Source organism: Ursus americanus, chromosome 13, assembly GCF_024610735.1.
Source record: "Ursus americanus isolate L20-20 chromosome 13, mUrsAme1.1.p, whole genome shotgun sequence".
Classification (NCBI taxonomy): domain Eukaryota; kingdom Metazoa; phylum Chordata; class Mammalia; order Carnivora; family Ursidae; genus Ursus; species Ursus americanus.
Window position 1 is genome coordinate 23,825,173 of NC_142139.1, and position 13,819 is coordinate 23,838,991.

The 13,819-nt window shown below is 33.9% G+C and overlaps 1 pseudogene; it reads right to left on the reverse strand.

The window, feature by feature from the left end:
- Positions 1 to 13,344: 13,344 nt before the first annotated feature.
- On the reverse strand, positions 13,345 to 13,438 carry LOC123793428 (U6 spliceosomal RNA; annotated as a pseudogene).
- Between the last annotated feature and the right edge of the window lie 381 nt (positions 13,439 to 13,819).

Consider the following 13,819-nt stretch of genomic DNA (forward strand, 5'->3'; position numbering starts at 1 on the left):
TATAACTCAAAGATACTGTAAAATTTATGTCTTTAACAGACAGAGAAAGAATTTAAATTTTCTCCTAAGAGTGTTAGGGTGTATTTGTCTTTTATCAGAAGTCCAGGGTAATTACTGTATAAATTTCTCCTTCTTCTTTAGAATAATTCTGTTTCAATGTCCTGATCTTTCATAATATCTGCAAGCATTCTGAGATAACAGGGAAGGTTTGAGGATTGGTAAAGACAGGTGAACTTTGATTTGTTTCTAGAGTTGCATTTCTGGTTTTGTGAAGACTGATTTCTAAGACAAGTTCAGTTGTTTGACTTCCTCAAAGAATTGGGTTACAGCCTAAAATAATATTAAGGAGCTGACCCACCCATCCAATTGCATTAACTTGTGTCTTTTATCAGGGAGAAGATTTCCTGCTAAGGTGGGAATCAAAAGATTTCTGCGTTCTAGAACTTCAGGGCTTAATGCACTATGCCTTTAAAAAATCTGTATAAAGCATTCAAAAAAGACCTTTGAATTTCTCTTCATTTCCTGAATTTAGATTCAATATTGGGCCAATTCATCTTCAGGAGAAAAATCTTTACCATGACGTTCTTCAGCCTTTTAGCATAAGTCTCCAGGTGGTGCATTTCCTGATCATTTGTAGGAAGGCCGGGGAGAAATTCTGGTCATCTCTTTCCTCTGTGAGGGAAATTTTCCCTAGAGGACTAGCTGGCTTGCTCTGTTAACTACAGAATAATCGTAGGAGAGAAGTATATCCTTGAGCAGCCAAAATGCCTGTGAGTAGGTTTGGGAATGGTCATTAATTTTTTTTTTAAGATTTTATTTATTTATTCATGAGGGGGGGCAGGGGAAGAAGCTGGCTCCCAGTGGACCAGGGAGCCCAATGGGGGACTCAATCCCAGGACCCTGGGATCATGACCTGAGCCCAAGGCAGACACTTAACCGACTGATCCACCCAGGTGTCCCGTCACTAATTTTTCTGGTTCTTCTCTAAATTTAGTGTGATCTCCTGAAAGCAGAGGTAAAAGGGCTTTATAATTTAATATATCTGCTGCTGTCTAGTGGACCTGAATTCTTTACAGTGGGGGGTCCCGGATACATCCACAAAGATTATTGCATAGGAAGGCCTAAAGCTGGAAGAGACTGATTACAGAGCCCTGGAAAGTAGGAGGAGCTGTATGGGATAGCAAAGTGAGCCCTACACTCTACCCTGGGTGCTTCTGTTAAATTTGCTATGTGCCTCTCAGCATTTACATGAATAACCTGTTTAGTGGACCTGGAGATCAGGCTGGAATGTTCTCAGTAAATCTTCTAGGGAACAGGAAGTTTAAAAAGCCAGCTGGGTATTCAAAGGGATTTCTGGGAAAACTGGAGGAGTTTGGGAAGCTAAGGGAATTTGCTAAGGAGTTGGGGCTGGATTTTGAGAAGGGGAATTTATATAGGATGTAAATTTTCATTTTTGTTTTAATTTCTGTTTTTTTGTTTTGTTAAGGAAATCCCTAAGGCTAGACATTACACTTCTTTGTGTCCCCCTTTTAATTTAATTTTTCCATAGATACCAATAAGATAATTGTTAAGGATAATAGCTTTCTAAATTTTTTTTTTTTCAGATATAGCAGTTTCTCCAACTTAAAGGGTCCATTGCTGGGCTATTGATTAATAAGATCTTCAAAAGTACACTAATCTTTTTTTTAAGACTTATTTATTTAATTGAGAGAGAGAGAGAGAAAGAGAGTGAGTGCAGGGGGTGTCAGAGGGAGATAATCCCCAAACAGACTCCCCACTGTGCGCAGAGCCTGATGCGTGGCTCTAACTCAAGACCCATGAGATCATAACCTGACCCAAAACCAAGAGTTGGACAGCTAACTGACTGAGCCACCCAGGTGCTCCTCAAAGGTACATTACTCTTAATAGTGGCTCAAACCAATAAGGCTTTTTATGTCTTAATCATGGACACACGTGGTGTCCCCAAAGATGGTACAAGACATTCAGCCCTCACAAAATTTAGAAAATTCACTCCCAGAGTTAGCCTAAGAAAGCAAAAACCTTCATTATCACCAGCAGTTAGAATGGTGTTAGGGAAATGGTGTCTCCAGTTTCTCACGAGAATGTGAGATGCATCCAGCCACAGACCAGCTATTCTGTGACACTGGGTGGCCTCTCCCGGAATAGGACTTTTCCAGCACTAATGAGACAATGAAGGTTGAGACAATAAAGGCCCCTTATAAACTAGGAACCCTTAAGACAACTCCCCTGACAGTTGGCATGGTCAAAGAGAATGCTGTTTGTTACTTCGCATCTTGGATCCCAGCCTATTTGGCTGGCTGCTAGATGCAAAGTGACAGGTGTACCTTCTGGCTGGTGGAGGCCAGAAAGAGTATTCTCAGTGGTCACAAAGCCAAGGTCTCAGGACACAGAACCAGACAAAAGGAAAACTTCATCTCATTTTTATATAATGAGTATATCTAAACAGACACTTGCAAAATATATCTAAACAGACATTTGTCTGATGTGAACCGTGAATTCACCAGTCTGTGAGGCCAGCTTGCAGGCTTATAGGACCTATGCCTGCCTTCTACCCTATGATTTCCCTCCCTGTGACAAAAGATATAAAAGACGGAGACAAAAGAAAGCAACAACCATCTCTGGGAGGAAAGGGATCAACAGAAAACAAGAATACTCATAACAATCTTTCATAAGATTGCCTTCCCCAGGAACCCAGTTCACACAAATATTTTCTCCTGCTAATCTACATTTAAAAAAGGAAAAAAACAAACAAGCAAGCAAGCAAACAAACAAAAACCACACACAAAAAAACTCTTACCACTTTCGCTCCCACTGGATTCTGCAGGCACAAATCTGGCGAAACTGATGTGGTAAGAATGTTTACCTTCTGCTTGCTCTTGCCAGAGGTCCCCAGATCTCTCAGCCACAGCAGCCCCGGAGCAAAGGTTGTCTAGCCAGTGGAGAGCCGCACACTGGTGCAGAAAATGTTTCTCTTTCTCCCTTCTAGGTTCTTTGATCTAATAATTATTGACCTAAAATATAGTAAAAGGAGAAAAATCAAATTAATTTCATACATATGGAAATATGGAAACCCCCCAAAATAGAAGGTTCTTAGTAGTGACCAAAGCAGGAAGGTTTTATACTTTTCAGACAAAGAAACAATAAATTTGTGAAGAATTAACAAGACAAATGATTTGGGCTTAGATTTGGGCAAAACTTCATAAAGTTTTGAAGAAGTAACAAGTTTTACTTATGCAGACTTCTTGGCCCTAAATTCCCTATCTCAGGTAATAAGGATGCGATGCCTTCCACCTTCCTGGTACTGGGAGGGTACATTCGACATTGAAGAGCTATCTCCTGCTTTCAGGGGGACAAAGGAGGACCAGAGTCTCCCCGCACCAGCTGTCTCCCAAGTACCTTTAATTCAAAATAATCAATATGCCAAAGTGGCAACTTTTGGGGTGACATACTCTGAACCCTTACATCTGAAATCTAGATGCAGTCTTTGGGCTCAATAATATATAGGATAGTAGATTATGGTTGTCTTTATGTTCCTACATTGAGCTTCAACACAATCCTAGAACATAGAAAGAAATGCACCTTATGGTTATGTCTTATAATATGGTTGATTATAAATATATTAACTTTATCCTCATCAAATTTAAGATTAAATGTAAAATATACACATATAGATCAGTTTTTCTTTCATACATAAATTTAACTTTGGGCCCGGTATGTGAGTTGTTTAAAAAGCTGTTTTGGTTTATGTTGTTCAATGATCATAAAATTACAGTTATACAAGATGAATAAATTCCAGATATCTGCTGTATGATGTAGAGCCTGTACTTAACACTACGGTGTTGTGCACTAAAAAGTGTATTAAGATGGTAGATTTTTAGTGTTCTTATGACAAAAAAAAAAAAAAATCAAAAGGACCCAAAGAAACTTTTGGAGGTTATGGATATGTTTATTACTCTCGTTGTGATGATTGTATCACAGGTGTTAACATATGTCCGAACTCGTCAAATTTTATATATTAAATATGTGCCATTTTCTGTATATGTATTAAATCTCAATAAAGCTGTAAAATGATTAAAAGTGCATGTAATAAAACGGTAAAAAAGTGTCATAGCTAAGCGGTATAAAAGTGGTATGAGTAGGGCAGTTGCTATGAAGAATAATTTTAATAAATGCCTCTACTATGTACAGCAGAAGAAAAACTTTTTACTCAAGTTCTTAAATATATTCCCTTTTATTTAACAAGTTGTGATGCCTCCAAACAAAATACACTGGGAGTCTTCAAGAAATAAATCAAAAGAAAAGAGGATACGAATAAACAAAATGTGGAAAAACACATTTTTTTTTTTTTGCCTTCGAAATAGAAGAAATAGTGAAGGTACATAAAAACTATCTTTAAATGAATATGCCAAATTTATGAATCAGATAAAACATGTTGCTTTAGAGAGAATGTATGAGTACGGGTTATATTTTAATTGGATTAAGATTGGATTAATTAGAGTAAACATCTGAGGTAGTCTTACTTGGTCTGAGAAACTAGAGATAAGAGGAATAACGTGCCACTGTATTGACTGTGGGTGGGATAGAAGTCTTTGCAGAAGAGTTCATTGAAGGATAGAGTAGTAAATAAATGGCTTCATAATGAGAATTTGTATTGATCCAGTTCTGAAAAAAAAAAAAAAAAGGCAGGATTTGGAGACAGAAAGGGCAAGAGGGAGGGCTTCCCAGATTGGATCAATAATGTTAACAGCTTCAATCTGCCATAGGTATTCTTAAATAAAAGTATTTATTCAGCTTTCAATTTCATTTATCAAGTGATTTTCTACTCACCGAATGTTAAGTTTTGGCAACCAAAGGGTCTCCTTCAAGTTTATCACATTCACTTCTGAGTCCCCCTTAACCTACTAAAATGGCTTCTAACCCTGTGAGTTTAAAAATCTGAGGCGACTTCACTGTGGCCAGGCAGGATGAGGGGCCAGTCAGGCAAACACACCTCCCTCTTTTTTATGGTTTTGAAATATCTTTTGTCTAGAGAGATGTATTATTATACAAAAGATCTATTTGGCAATTTATAGTTCGCTTTTTATCTATTCAATTGTTCCCTGGTATTCTTAGAACAGAAAAGGGAACCTTTTAAGAATAATAACATGCCAATTACCTTTAATTACTCTCTAGCTCTTTCAGTTTAAAAAAAAAAATCTCTCATTTTAGACTTAGTTTGTGTCTGAATAGAACATTTCATATCTGAAACCCTTAATGGAAAGTCTTTCCTATTTTCCATGACTTTCTTTCCTATTTAATGTATTCTCTCTCTAAATTTAACACATTATTTAAAGTGTCATCCGTCTACCTGTACACTGGAAAAGATGGAGAAGCTCACGAGCAAAACTTATCAGCTATTTATATTTAATACTGATGTTTCTATTTTTACGATCAAATAAATGTTGACTGCAAAATATATATTTTGAAATCTATTTTACATAATACATTTTATGGAAACTGGAATAAAGCAGGAATGCAATCAAGGTAGAGAGTAAACTTGTGTATAATATTTGCCTGATTTGTACTTTGTCCTTGTAAGTAAAATAGTGTAAAATTAAAAAAAAATTATCAAGTTTGGAGGACTAGAAAAGAAAGAAAAAAAAGATAAAATAGAAAAAAAAAAAAAAACCCTGGGAATTTTACCTGTTTTTCAGACATTTTTGAAATGTTAAACCCTAGCCCATAACTTTCATATTATACATTTTACTTATACCCAAGTATAGAATAAATATTTATAAAAGCAATAATGTGATTTTTGGGCTTAAGAAGTACAGGGCATTTAATGTAAAATATGTGTTATTTGATTAATTCAGGAAATGGACAGCAGCTTTCTTGCAGTCAAGTATTCTGTTCACAAATTATTTTTTTTTAATTAAAAAAAAAATTCCGAAAGCTTGTCTTAGGTCAGGCTGCTATAAAAATATAGAGTGGGTAGCTTAAACAACAGAAATGTATCCCTCACAGTTCTGGAGCCTGGAAAGTCCAAGATTAAGGGAGCCAGCAGATTCAATTACTGATAAGAGTTCACTTCCTAGGTTGCAGATAGCTATGTGTTTACAGAGTGGAGAGCGATCATCTCTCTTCTGTTTTTTCTGATAAGAGCACTAATTCTATTCATTGGGGTTTCATCATAAATGACCTAATCACCTTTCAAATACCCACCTCCAAATACCATCACGTTGGGGATTGGGACTTCATTATATGAATTCAGGGAGATACAAACATTGAGTGCATAACACCTATGTAGCAAAACTGTAGTCTAAATCCAAGAATTAGCATTTTCTAATACCGTTTAAAGAAAAGAAAAAAGCTTTTAGAGTAGAAATTCATGTTCCTCTCATCTTGGGATTGATCTTCCTTCATTGGTAGAATGACCTTTTGCCACATCATTTGGGTCTCATTAAGGAGTATTGTTTTACAAGTATTCATAGCTTACTGCTCACGTAGAAACTCAGCCTGTGTTTCCTGTTTCTGATCATATGACTATTTAAAGCTACTAAGAACGTTTTATTATTTTAGTGTGCAAAATGTTTTGGTATGTTATGGAAATGATAAATGCTATTTTAGAATGATAAATTTCCCAAAGAAGTGGGACTCAGATGCTACATTTATTGTGGAAAATATAGAAATAGTAAGATTAGTGTTGTCACCACCTAAGTCAGTTTCAACATAGCAATAGATTATAGAAGAAACTAGAAAAGGGACTGTAACCAGAAAAAATTAGATTTAAAAAAATTGGCGTTGATTTTTATTAGGCAACGTGCTAAAAATGAGAAAAGCCATAAATTTTGCTCTTTTATCTCTAAAATAATATAGGGGTAAGATAGTGACTAGATGGGTACTACTTAGGAAATTGAATACAAACTAAGATGTTCACTAAATATGAAAGTATAGGTGACCTTTGAACAATGTGGGAATGAGGGGCATTGACACCCCCCCACAGTCAAAATCCATATATGACTTTTAATTTCCCAAAATTAACTGCTAATAGCTTACTGTTGACTGGAAACCTTACCAGTAATATAAACAGTAGATGAACACATTTTTTGTATATTACATGAATTATGTACTGTATTCTTACAATAAAGTAAGGTAGAGGAAAGAAAATGTTATTAAAAAAAATCATAAGGAAAAGAAAACACAGTTACCGTGTTTAACAACAACCGAAATCTGTGTATAAGTGGACCCATGTAGTTCAAACCCATGTTGTCCAAGAGTCAACGGTATAGTTAACTTCTAAAAAATGGAAGGTGAAACCCACACATCATCGTGGCGGCTGACATTTTAGCAGGGTCCGAAACTATTTCCCGCAAAGAAGAAGGGAAACAATTGTTGAACACTCAATCAGGGAACTAGGAATGAGTTTCAGTAAGAAGGGATCGGAATACACCCAGATTCCATCCGCACAGCTCTATCACTTGCCCAAAGTCTTATCTAAACTTCTCTACAAAACTAAATAAAGCTACCAAATAGTTTTACTTTATTTTTTTTTTCACTAAAAAAGGACATTTGTAGAGACATCTGATCACACCTTTATCAGAATGAATAATCATTGAAGGCCATCAGCCTTTCTTCCTTTAGTAGAATCCGTGTTCTGCAAGCAACCTTTGATAATTCCATCTGACCTACTTTCTAAGCATTTTGATCACAGAAAAGGTATTTCATTAATAATACATCTGATTAGGATAGCTGTTTGAAATATTTTTTCAAGCTGCAAAATAAAAGTGATAACTCCTATATATTTATTGTGAGTTTTTATAGAAGGATTCTGAGAATAAGATGATCTCTGCTTTCCTGGCAAAGTATATTTCTGTATCTGAACAATTAAATGTTAGTAATATCAAGGTACTGCCTCTTAGTACTGTCTTAAGGAAAGAGAGCACCAGTTTTTCTGGTGAGAGAGAAATGTCAATGAATAAATTCATAACACTCAACTATTGCTCAATTATTAGAAATTTAATCACTACTTGCATTTTAAAACATGTTTTTACATTCAGCTTGAAAAATATAACTATATCTCCCATACAGCTATGTAAGGCTATGAATGAAGGACAAAAGGAAATTAAATAGAACAACATAGGAAATGAGGAAGATCTTAAGCACTCAGCAAATTTCTGGAAGGAGGAAAGGAGAATGAAGGTTATCAGGCAATATAAGGGAGTATAGAGAGCAGACACAAAGAAGATAAACACGTGGGTGTACAGTGGAGGGGGAAACCAAACTGCCTGGGATACTGTGAGACTGGGTTTAAAAGGTTAAACACAACAAAACAAAACAACAAAAAAGTAGAGAGTGAAAATTGAGGCTCAAAACACAAATTTTAATTAAAGTTCCATCTAGAAAACATTTGCTTAAGCTGGACATCTAAACCCAACATCATACTTTATGCAAAGAAGCCAATAACCCAGCATCCTGGACAAGAAACAATAAAAACAAAACCCCACAAATCACAGAAAAAAACCAAGAAGATGCTGAACAACAGCAGTGACAACCAAAGGCTCAGAGAAAATTTCGCCTAGCTTTTACATTTAAATGTTTATTCCCAAGGAAGAACTTGTTCTATAAAGGTGTGAATTCAGGGCCATTTTAATTGTTTCTCTTTGGCATAATCAGTTTGACCAGCAACACTTATTGACAAATCCATCGTTCATCATTGATCTATATAACATCAGCTCTCCCAAATACCATGAGCCCATATAAACATTTTTCTCATTATGGTCTATCTATTCCATTCCATTGATCTATTTATCTATTGCTTTTCTAATACCACACAGTATTATTATATTTTATAATACATCCCCCAATTTATTCTTTAAGAAACTTATATTAACTTTGGGCATTTTTATATTTAACATACAGTAGAGAATTAGCCTGATAATGTTTAAGTGCAATCTTACTGAGATTTTACTTGGGATGCATTGATAATAAAGATGAATTTAGAGGAGAAATGATTTAAGATCTTTAACTTCTTTGCCAATCTAATGACAGCAAAACTCTTGATGTGTTTGGGTAATCTCTAATTACTATTAATAAGGTTTTTTTGTTTTCTACAAGATCTGGCACACTTTAGTTAGACTTATTCTTAATAACTTGATTTTAAAATTCTATTTTAAGTCATATCTGTGGTGTTTTACATTGTGTTTGTAGCTATTAAATAGAAATGCAATTCATTTTCACATAATGAATTCATGTCAAGGAATCTTGGTAAAAACTGTTATTAATTGGTACAATGTATCTGATAATGCTTTTGATTTCTTTCTTTCTTTCTTTCTTTCTTTCTTTCTTTCTTTCTTTCTTTCTTTCTTTCTTTTTTTTTTTTTAAGTAGACCCCATGCCCAGAGTTGGAGCCCAACATGGGGCTTGAATTTATGACCCCAAGTTTGTGACCTGAGCTGAGATCAAGAGTCAGATGCTTAATGGACTGAGCCAACCAAGTGCCCCTCTTTTGAATATTCTGTGTGGATAATAATAACCTCCACTATACGACAGTTTGTTTTCCCTTTTCCAATCATCTTTATTATTTAAAAAATAATAAAGTTAATAAAATAAATAAGTTAAAAAAACCTTACTGCCGGGGCACCTGGGTGGCTCAGTCGTTAAGCGTCTGCCTTCGGCTCAGGGCGTGGTCCCGACGTTTTGGGATCGAGCCCCACATCAGGCTCCTCCGCTATGAGCCTGCTTCTTCCTCTCCCACTCCCCCTGCTTGTGTTCCCTCTCTCACTGGCTGTCTCTCTCTCTGTTGAATAAATAAATAAAATCTTTAAAAAAAAAAAAAACCAAACCTTACTGCCATGTCTAAGATCTCCAATATGAATTACTTACAACATTGTTGTTTCTCTTGTTTCCAATCTCAAAGGAAATACTTCAGCATTTCCTTGTTAAGTATGATGTTTCCAAAGGATTTTTGAAAACAAACTTCATCAAGTTAAGCCCATCCTCTTTTATTCCTACATTGTTAAAATGTAAGATTTTTTTTTTTAAGACCATGGCTTTAAATAAGCTTATGATTTTGTTAAGTCTTTTTTTCAGTGCATTACATTAATTGCTATTTTCATATTAAGCCATCACTGCTTTCCAGGGTTTTTGGAATAAATCTTTTTGTCCATGATGTCATATTTTTTAATACATTGTTGATTTCTGCTTGATAATCTTCAAGTTTTTCTTCCTTATTTTTGATAAATTAGATTGACTTTAATTTCCTTCTTCTTTCTTATCCTGGTAAGGTTTTTTTTGTTTTTAACTTATTTTATTTAAATTCAATTAGCTAACATACAGTGTATCATTAGTTTTACATGTGGAATTCAGTAATTTATCAGTTGTATATAATACCCGCTGGTCATTACATCACATGCCATCCTTAATGCCCATCACCCAGTTACCCCATCCTTCCACCCCTCTCCCCTCTAGCAACCCTCTGTTTCGTATAGTTAAGAGTCTCTTATGGTTTGTCTCCCTCTCTGATTTCATCTTGTTTTATTTTTGTTATCAAGGTTATTATAGCTTCATAAAATGAATTAGAATATGTTCCCTCTTGCTTTCTGCCCAAAACAATTATATGTAATATTGGAATTACTGTTTTGTCTCATGTTTGGAACAATCCACCGGTAAAGCCAGCAAGGCTTGAAATGATCTTATGAGATGATCTTTGACTACTGAGTAAATGGATTTGTTATAGGACAATTCTGGTTTTGTATTTTACTTTAAGCTACTTTTGGAAAAACACATGTTCTAGGCAATTATGTATTTGAAATACATTTCAAACTTATTGAGCTAAAAGTATTAATATACCCTGATTTATCTTTTGAATGTGTATTTTATCTACAAAAGTATTTCGTCTATAAGATTTTGCATTATATATTTCTTAAAAATAAATCTTGAATTCTTTTTATTTTTAAAATTTTCTTAATTTTTTAAAATGTTGTTTATTTGAGTATAGTTGACATGCAATATTACATCAGTCTTGAATTCTCTTCAAAAAAAAAAAAAACCAACAAAAACAAAAAAACTGTAGTCAACAAATTGTGGCCTGTGAGTCAGTTTTTATAAATAAAGTGTTCTGGAACACAGTCATGTTCATTCATTTACATATGGTCTATAACTATTTTTATGCCACTATAGCAAAGGAATTTGAGTAGTTTAAAGAAGTTCAGTAGTTACAACAAGAAGCCTAAAATATTTACCATCTGATCCTTTAAGGAAAAAAGGTTGGTACCTGGTGTATAATTACTTTTCATTTTTTATTCCTGATATTTGATATTCTTTCTCTTAAAGTTCAAAACAATTTTTCCAGTGTTTTGTGATTTTATTTGCTTTTTATTGAGATTTAATTGATATGTAACACTGTATTTGTTTATGATATACAACATAATGATTTGATAGGTGTATATTTTGGAAATAATTACACAAGTTCAGTTGACATCCATCATAAAGGTTTGTCAATTTTTTTTTTTAATCTTTCAACAAACTAACTGACTCTTAGCTTTATTTGTTGACTTTCTTTCACCATACTCTTAATCACTATGCATATATTTATTATTCCATTTTTGTTTCTTTTTTCAGGTTCTTAAAATAAATCTAAAACGTTTGACTTTTACAACCCCAAGTATGTGAGTGTTTAACTTTCTATGTCTATCCTTCACATAATTGAGCATTTCCCCCATTCCCATCCCCCATCTATCTCTTTGTCATCTATCTAACATCTATTTGTCTATATCTATCTATGTTTTTTTAATGTTTGCATCCAGACATTTTGTTCAGTTAATATACAATTGTTTTTCAACCTGGAAGTCGTATTAACCAATTGTACTTTCTCAAAAGCAAATTTTTTTTTAGACTTTTGTTAATTTAAGTCAAAATGTTTTATCATGTCTCTCTCCTGATATTAATTAAATATATTCTATAATTTATTGTATATGTATTTTCATAATTTTATTTTCTTCACTGTTAGTTATTTCATTGTAGTGGGCATTTCTATTTCATGTTGTTGGTTACTCAAGGATTTGGCTATTTAATCCTGTTATTCTAATTACTGACCTTTGAAAAGAGCTGTCATTTTGGAGAAACTAAAAGACTGTAAAAACAAAAACAAAAAGGAAAACAATTTAACCCAAAAGGAAAATTATTTAACCCAAGTGTACTTAGCAGCTATCCTTCAAGTTTTGATGAGAATGGTGGCTCTTCTTATCTTTGTAAACTTCTACATAAGATTAAAGTCCCCCCCGAAAAAAAAAAAAAGAGTTGATCTATTTTTATTTCATTATTTTGTACAGAGTTTTAGTTTTTATTAAATGTAATCATTTGTAATAACTTGAATTTAGAACTAGTGACATATTTCTCTCTCTCTCTATTGCTCTGACAGTTGGTCTATACCTACTTATTCTATCATTTCACCTATATATAACTATGTACAATAACCAATGTTGAAATAACTAATGTAATCATTATTTTTTAAAGTTTATTTTAGGACTTGGCAATAAGCGTCATTTCCATTTACCTTGCAAATATGTATAATTTACCATTTATTATATTACATCGTAACTATTGTTTTCATATATACCTAGAAGATAGGTCTTAAAGTCATATCTGTATTTATATTTCCATCACCTGACATATACTAATACAACATGTCTTTTGAACTAATTGTCTTATATATAGACATTGCTCTTTCTTTGTATTTATTACTATTCCCGTTACCTTCTTCTAGATATCAGACACTGGGGGCGCCTGGGTGGCGCAGTCGTTAAGCGTCTGCCTTCGGCTCAGGGCATGATCCCGGCATTTATGGGATTGAGCCCCACATCAGGCTCCTCCACTAGGAGCCTGCTTCTTCCTCTCCCACTCCCCCTGCTTGGGTTCCCTCTCTCGCTGGCTGTCTCTCTCTCTGTCAAAAAAAAAAAAAAAAAATAGATATCAGACACTGATCTAGTTAATTAAGCTCTGAGCCTTGATTTTCTTATCAATAAAACAATGATAACAATACATACCTAATCGGGTTATTGTAAATATGAAGCATGATAACATATGTAAAAGAGCATAGTAAATGAAACTATATAAATGTTGGTGTGCCATCTTTGTTGTAGCAGAGTGAGTAGTGGTACCAGTAAAAGTAAAAAATTTTTTTCTCATTTCTATTGAGGTATAATTGAAAAATAAAAATTGAATATACATTTAAGGCATACAACATGATATTTTGGTATATATAAGCATTGTGAAATGGTTGCTACAATCAGCTAATGAAAACATCGATCACCTCACACAGTTAACGTTTTTTTTTTCTTAATATCGAAAAATGTGAATTTGCTTGTCAGCCTTGCATTGGGGCATGCTTATTTTCTCTGTATCATTTCAATTGTGGTATATGTGCTGCCAAAGCAAGAACAAAGACATTTTATTTCTATGATTTATAGCTGTTAATTGGGGCTAATCATAATTACATTTTGATCATTCTTCTGGTTCTGGGAATACTTACTTGCTTATCCATATAATTACATATAAGCTTAATCAGTGCAAGGGTTTTGTGTTTTTGCTCACTGCTATAGCAATGAGGATGAACTAATGAATAACTTTATCTAACAAGCATGTGAATGTGTATGTATGTATGATATATATAAACATAATATGCAAATGTGTAGTATGTGTGTATCTATATTTACGCATGTATAGTAGGTATGTGCTTAGTACTAACTTCAACACTATTTATATTAATATTTTATTAGTTTCCAATCAATTCCAAAATGTGTTGAAATATACAGAGATTTGT